The sequence below is a fragment of the Mastomys coucha genome, unplaced genomic scaffold (genome assembly GCF_008632895.1).
Source record: "Mastomys coucha isolate ucsf_1 unplaced genomic scaffold, UCSF_Mcou_1 pScaffold15, whole genome shotgun sequence".
In the NCBI taxonomy this organism is placed as follows: Eukaryota; Metazoa; Chordata; class Mammalia; order Rodentia; family Muridae; genus Mastomys; species Mastomys coucha.
Window position 1 is genome coordinate 73,496,552 of NW_022196897.1, and position 6,451 is coordinate 73,503,002.

Sequence of the window (6,451 nt, forward strand, 5' to 3'; positions counted from 1 at the left end):
CCTGATTTCTTTCCTAGGTTCTGTATCTCCAGGGTTGTCTCTCTTTCTGATTTCTTTATTGTTTCTATCTCCATTTTTAGGTTCTGAATGGTTTTGCTCATTTTCTTCACCTGTTTGATTATGTTTTCCTGTAGTTCTTTAAGGGATTTTTGTGTTTCCTCTTTAAGAGCTTCTAGCTCTTTACCTGTGTTCTCCTGTATTTCTTTGAGGGTGCTTGCTATTTATGTCTTTCTTAAGGTCCTGTATTATCATCATGGTAAGTGATTTCCTATCTGAATCTTGTGTTTCTGGTGCAATGGTATGTCTAGGACTTGCTATGGTGGGAGAATTGGGTTCTAATGATGGCAAGTGACCTTGCTTTGTGTTGTTTATTTTCTTACACTTGCCCCCCGGCATCTGGTTAACTCTAGTGCTACCTGCCCTTGCTAAATCTGACTGAATCCTGTCCTTCCTGTGATCCTGGTTGTGTCAGAACTCCTCAGAATTAAGCTGACTCTGTGATCCTCTGATTCTGGAATCCTGGGATGCTGGGCTTGTTAAATAACCTGGGAGTGTGTCTTTCTCTGTGAGTTGTGGGACTGGCTGCAGAGCTTGTGCCCATGGTCTGCTCAGAACACTAACCCAGACCAACCTGAAGGAACTGGAGTCACTGGGCTGGTGGAGTTCCTGTGTGCCTTGTCCTGCTGGACCCAATTACTCCCAGTGTTGGGACAGATGTTGGTTCCTGCTCACCTCTGATCCTAGGTGTATCAAGTGCCTGTGAGTGGAGATTCCTCTGGGGTTTGTGGGACTGGCTACGGAGCTTGCACCCAAGGTCTGCTCTGGATCCCAGCCCAGAGGGACCGGAAGGAACCCAAGTCACTGGGCTGGTGGAGTTCCTGTGTGCCTGGTACCGCTGGTTCCAGTTACTCCCAGTGTTGGGACAGATGTTGGTTCCTGATTACCTCTGATCCTGTGTATGTCAGAGCACCTGGGAGTGGAGCTTCCTCTGGATGTTGTGGGCTTATGACTTTCTATTTCATTAGTAGATATGGGACTGTTTAGATTGTTGATCTGATCTTGATTTAACTTTGGTACCTTGTATCTGTCTAGAAAATTGTCCATTTCATCCAGGTTTTCTAGTTTTGTTGAGAATAGGTTTTTGTAGTAGGATCTCATGACTTTTTGGATTTCCTCAGTGTCTGTTGTTATGTCTCCATTTTCATTTCTGATCTTGTTAATTAGGAAACTATCTCTCTGCCCTCTAGTAATTCTGGCTAAGGGTTTAAGTATTTTGTTGGTTTTCTCAAAGAACCTGGTTTGGTTGATTCTTTGTATAGTTCTTTTTGTTTCTATTTGGTTAATTTCAGCCATGAGTTTGATTATTTCTTGGCTTCTATTACTCTTTGATGAATTTGCTTCTTTTTGTTCTAGAGCTTTTAGATGTGCTGTCAAATTGCTGGTGTATGCTCTCTCCAGTTTCTTTTTGTTGGCACTTAAAACTATGAGTTTTCCTCTTAAGACTGCTTTCATTGTGTCCTATAAGTTTGGGTATGTTGTGGCTTCATTGTCATTAAACTCTAGAAATTCTTTAATTTCTTTCTTTCTTTCTTCCTTGACCAAGTTATCATTGAGTAGAGTGTTGTTAAGCTTCCATGTGTATATGGGCATTCCATTATTTATGTTGTTATTGCGGAGCAGCATTATTCCATGGTGATCTGATAGGTTACAAGGAATTATTTCAATCTTCTTGTATCTGCAGAGGCCTGATTTGTGACCAATCATATGGTCAATTTTGGAAAAGGTACCATGAGGTGCTGAGAAGAAGGTATATCCTTTTGTTTTAGGATAAAAAGTTCTATAGATATCTATTAAATCCATCTGTTTCATAATTTCTATTAGTTTCACTGTGTCTTTGTTTTGTTTCTGTTTCCATGATCTCTCTATTGCAGAGTGGGGTATTGAAATCTCCCACTAGTATTGTGTGCTGTGTAATGTGTGCTTTGAGCTTTAGTAACGTTTCTTTTATGAATGTAGATGCCCTTTGATTTGGAGCATGGAAGTTCAGAATTGAGAGTTCATCTTGGTAGATCATACCTTTGATGAATATGAAGTGTCCCTCCTTACCTTTTTTTATCACTTTCGGGTGAAAGTTGATTTTATTTGATATTAGAATGGCTACTCCAGCTTTTTTCATGGGACCATTGGCTTGGAGAATTGTTTTCCAGCCTTTTATTCTGAGATAGTGTCTGTGTTTGTCACTCAGGTGTGTTTCCTGTGTGCAACAAAATGTTGGGTCCTGTTTACATACCCAGTCTGATAGTCTATGTCTTTTTATTGGGGAATTGAGTCCATTTATATTAGTAGATATTAAGGAAAAGTAATTATTGCTTCCTGTTATTTTTGTTTTTAGAGTTGGAATTCCGTTCATGTAGTTTTGTTGGAAGATTACATTTTTGCTTTTTCAGAGATGTAGTTCCCCTTTTTGTGGTAGAGTTTTCCATTTATTATCCTTTGAAGGGCTGAATTTGTGGAAATATATTGTAAATTTGGTTTTGTTATGGAATACTTTGGTTTCTCCATCTATGATAATTGAGAGTTTTGCTTGTTATAGTAGCCTGGGTTGGCATTTATGTTCTCTTAGGTTTTGTATAATATCAGTCCAGGATCTTCTGTCATTCATAGTCTCTGGTGAGAAGTCTGGTGTAATTCTGATAGGCCTGCCTTCATATGTTACTTGCCTTTTTTTCCTTTACTGCTTTTAAAATTCTTTGTTTAGTGCATTTGGTGTTTTTATTATTATGTGATGGGAGGAATTTCTTTTCTGGTACAATCTATTTGGAGTTCTGTAGGCTTCTTGTAGGTTCAAAGGAATCTCTTTCTTTAGGTTAGGGAAGTTTTCTTCTATACTTTTGTTAAAAATATTTACTGGCCCATTACCTTGGGAGTCTTCACTCTCTTCTATACCTATTATCCTTAGGTTTAGTCTTCTCATTGTGTCCTGAATTTTCTGGATGTTTTTGGTCATGAAATTTTGCATTTTCTGTTGTGTCAATGTTTTCTATGTCATCTTCTGCCCCTGAAATTCTCTCTTCTATCTCTTGTATTCTGTTGGTGATGCTTGAATTTATGTTTCCTGACTTCTTTCCTAAGATTTCTAACTCCAGAATTGTCTTTCTTTGTGATTTCTTAACGGTTTCTACTTCCATTTTTAGGTCCTGGATGGTTTTGCTCAATGCCTTCACCTGTTTGTTTGTGCTTTCCTGTAATTCCTTAAGGGATTTTTATGTTTCTTCTTTAAGTGCTTCTACTTGTTTACTCGTGATCTTCTGTAATTCTTTAATAGACGTTTTTGTTTCCTCTTTAAGGGCTTGTAACTTTTTACCTGTGTTCTCCTGTATTTCTTTAAGGGAGTTATTCATTTTCTTCTTAAATTCCTGTAGCACCATTGTAATATATGATTTTACATCCAAATCTTGCTTTTCTGGTGTTTTGGGATATCCAGGACTTGCTGTGGTGTGGGTAGTAGGTTCTGATGAAGCCAAATAGTCTTGGTCTCTGTTGGCAAGATTCTTGTGTTTGCCTTTCACCATCTTTTGATCTCTGGTGTTAGATATTCTTGCTGCCTCTGGTTGTAGCTTGTTCCTCCTATGGGTCTGTAAGCCTATGTCAGCACTTCTGGGAGATCAGCTCTCCTCTGGTAAATCTCAGGGGCAGATGGCTGTGGATTAGTTGTCTGTCCTGAGTCCTGGGGTCAGAGCACACTCTGTAGACAGGATCTCTACTTGCCGGAAAGGTACAAGAGGGCTGTGGATCTGTTGCCCCTCCTAGGTGTGGTCTGGGGTAGAAAGGATCCTGACCAGGCTCCCCTGCCACTTGTGAGGCCTGTGCCTCCCAGCTGGTCCCACCTTAGAAAGTCACTGGAGAGAAAATGGCAGATCTCACCCAAATCCCTAGGTTAGAGCACTCCCTGATTGCAGGCTCTCTGCTTGCAGTGAAGAGGCAGAGAGAGCTGTGGGTCCACTCTGTCACTCCTAAGTGTAGATGGAGGTTGAGAGGATCCTGTCCCAGCTTCCCAGCCACTTGTGAAACCTGAGCCTCTGGGCTGGTCCCACCATAGAAAGACACCAGAGAGAGAATGCCCTGGCAACCTTTCTTAAATCTAAACTTACTACTTATATAGAACGTCTGAATAGCATGTACTAGTACAAATGAAAACTTAACTAGAAGCGGTATTCTAATGTATTAATTGTCTCTAGTGTGCATAATCATATATATTATAGAAATGTATATAGGTAAATGAGAGTTGAAAAAAGATGCAAATATATAATATACCATTTATATTGAGTGCTTAGTAAGGAAATACTATTAATATTAAAGAATTAGGATTTAAAACAAATTCTCCTTTTTACTATAGTTATAATACATCATGAAAGAGGAAAAACTATTTAACAGACATTTTAATCAGAAAATGTTTAAGACAGAAATACATGCAACTATAACTTTAGAAAATCAAAAGAAAGATATTCTTGCTTCTGACACAGATGGGTGTGAACAACTCCTTTCTGTTATGGACACTTTCTGATGTCCCTGGATTTTCTTTCTCATCTAGAATAACCTAAAAAGAACACTCCAAAAAGAAAAAAAAAACATTTGCAACAAGTTATAAAATAATTGTGATCAAAACAGAAGCAAATTTTAAAGGAACCAAGGTTGATTATATGTACACAGTTTATAATACTAGTATGAATGTATAATTTTTGAAACAGCAAGAATCAATGCAGAAGTGAGACAGATATGTAATGCAGAGAAGTGTGTAAGACACAGATGCACATGATAAGTACAAAGAAACATTAGGCCAAAGCAGGAAAGTGTCACATAGGTACCCATTGGTTGTGACAGCATGCACAGAACCCGTGTTAGCCCAGTCCAGATCAAATCCTAGTATGGAAAATGCTAGTTATCATACACAAGTGCTAAGTCATATTAGCTTCTAGGATAAGAGGAATCATTTTTCTCTTATAGTGTAGGCCCTGGTGAATCAACAATGTTCTAGTGGAAGATGAAGACATCCAGAATATTTTGTGAAGCACTAATTTATCTTGGAGGATTCAAAACAAATAAATAAATCAGGACACAAAATGGGTAGATAGAGAGTGGAGGTGGACTTGGGAAGGGTTGACATGTTGAATATGATCAAAACACATCTTATAAAATTGGAAACTTACAAAATCTATTTTAAAAGAACATAAGAATTAACCATCATAGATTTTTAGCACAGAGGATGGAATCCAGAACTATAAATTCCAGACAGGAACTGACACCACTACTGAAATACCCTTCAGTCTAGAAACATATTCTCCTAAAACAAAAATATTAGAAAATAATTAATAAAGTAAGTTAAAAATATATATTGAGGCTCATATAAACAAAAACGTAGAATAGTTAATACAACAAAACATAGGTTTAAGCAAAAAAAAGTCTAAACTTTTATATTAAATATATACAATTAAACAACTAAGCTTCATGAAGACATATAGGGGATGGTAATCAAGTCATAAATAAACAAATTGGTTCAATGAACACTATAAAGTAAGGAGGAATGTAAACACATAAAATTAATTCATTGTCTTCATCATTGAATCCTTAAGAATCAAAGCAGCAATGAAAAATCTGAGGTCACCAATTATGGTAGCAGAAACCGAAATTCCAGAAAGTTCCAAATATTTCCAAATTTTGGACACAAGTATATGTGTAGCAGTGGTATTATAAAATAGTAAGATCATATTAGAAAACATCTTGCTTTCTCAATATGCAAACATATGCATATACATATTTATTAAGTAGAAAATAATATGTAAAATAAACATAAAATTTGTTCATGGAGACATGTGTATAACAATTAAAATCTAAAGAGTTAGAAACTGGTCAGAAGCTAATTGCTAAGATAATCATGGCATATTAATCTAGGAAAATTAAATTCAGCAATGATCATTGATGAAATAATGAAACCACACTCTAAAATATGATTCTTAAATCTGCATTGATAAGAATTTTTCTACACACTAGAGACTGAACTGCTGAGACCTCGGGTTATTCTGTCCCAAGGGAAATTACTATCATGTACAACCATTTTCCTTTAGAGTCCAGAAAATTCTCTGACGTGCCTGTAGAGCCAGTATTAACAGTACATGCAGAAAGAAAGAAAAAAAATAGCAGAAATAGAGGTCAAGCAACAAATAAAACAAATGATCATAGTAGTTAAACAGCAGTAGGAGTATGGCAGGTAGGAGTGGTCGTAGTAGCACTGGAAGCAGCTTCAGCACTGAGGGGCTAGTAGTTGAAGCAGAACCAATAGCAATCCCAGTCCATTTAGGAGCCGCAGGAGACACAACAGAAAAATCAGAGACAGCAGTGACAGCAATAAGCAAGAGTAAGAGTCGAGTCCAATATTTTGAAAATGTACCATAGT